Source organism: Etheostoma spectabile, chromosome 20, assembly GCF_008692095.1.
Source record: "Etheostoma spectabile isolate EspeVRDwgs_2016 chromosome 20, UIUC_Espe_1.0, whole genome shotgun sequence".
NCBI lineage: Eukaryota > Metazoa > Chordata > Actinopteri > Perciformes > Percidae > Etheostoma > Etheostoma spectabile.
The window spans coordinates 10143544-10145088 of NC_045752.1; the positions used below are offsets into that span (position 1 = coordinate 10143544).

The 1545-nt window shown below is 39.4% G+C and overlaps 1 long non-coding RNA gene across 1 annotated transcript in view; it reads right to left on the reverse strand.

The window, feature by feature from the left end:
• The window catches only part of LOC116670432 (uncharacterized), a 90532-nt gene that overhangs the window by 1453 nt on the left and 87534 nt on the right, over positions 1–1545 (reverse strand). The window lies entirely within an intron of this gene.

The following is a 1545-nucleotide window of genomic DNA, read 5'->3' on the forward strand; positions in this document are numbered from 1 at the left end:
CCCCCCCCCCCCCAAATTGATAAATATCTGTAACAAATGTTCCATCCATCGAGTAAATATTAAACTACATACCTTAAAGTGTGGACCAGATGGGGGCACTTGCTATAAAGTCATGGGAGGACCAAAGTCCTTAAGATTAATCCTAGGGATCAGGAATATCTGCAACAAACTGAATGGCAATCCGATTGACAGACATTGCTATCCAAGAGCCATATAACTATAAGAACTACTATATGTAAAATTAAAAAGTATTTTTCCTTGAACAAAAATAGGGCAAAATATATTTGTTTGTTATACTGCCACAAACAATAAACCATCAACAGCTGAGTCTTTGTCGGTCTTACAAATGTTTACTGTCACCTAGAAAATGGTTTGGCGACAGGCCATTACAGAAGAGTTACTTTATTCTGACTGCATCACTGGCTGATCTATCGCCGTCCGGTTGGGTCGAGCCACTTGATTGACATGGCCAGCACAATGCTGGCCACCACTCAACGTAGCTCTCTCTCACTCAGTCACGAACAATTACAGGGCTCCTCAGCTGCCATCAAGCAAATCTCTGCAACCTGTATCCAATACAAACAAGCTAAGCGTGGGGAGATGGCTAACCTCGAGAATAGAAAGAAAATACTTCAGATTCAGTGTATTCTGGCACACAACATGCTGCTGATTGGTGTCAAAAAAACTATTTGGAGAGAAGAGGCTGTTGTTGTCAAGAAGAGGAAGAGTTTATGTTGAGTTTATTTGGCACTACAGCTGTTGCAGTAAAAGGAAGTATCAATTGACAACCTTTGCTTATATGGACGATCAAAAAGTTTTTTTTAATTTAGATTCCCTTTGTGCTGTTACCATTGTCTAGGCAACACATCCATGGTTGGACTACACATATTGTTATGAGATGTTAAGTCAAACAAAAGCATGTATTCATAGGAGATAAGCTGGAGAATATGGTGACCCTTGGAGAGAGCATATTTCCTGGCTCAATGGCCATAAACCTTAACCACCCCCTATTATACTCATATTTCTACTCTTTGAGTCCTATTTGTCCTCTTGGGGTCTCCTAGAATAGGTTTATATGCTTTGTTGTTCAAAAAACTCAGTATGTTTCTCACACTGCCCATTGCTGCAGTGCCCCCACCTGAAACACTGTGTGAGGAATTGAGGAATTTCAAACAGTAATGTGGGTTATTTGGCAGTGCGGTCTGTTGGAGAAAAAGCTCTCTCTAAAAGACGTGAAAAATCCCAAAAAACATACAGGCTATTTACATTTATTTTCAATAGGTTACCTTTCATGTATGGTAACCTCACATTGTATGATGCAGTTACTGACTGCCTTTTCCACTTCACAGGATACCCGCGATCATAACATTTACAGTGGGGCTCGAAAGTTTAGGCACCCCCAGGTAAAAATTTGAATTAATGTACATAAAGAAGCCAAGAAAAGATGGAAAAATCTCCAGAAGGCATCAAACTTTTGCAGATGCCATTTTTTGGTTTGTTTTTTTGAAAGTGTAAATGATGGAAATAAAATCTAACTTTTTGTGA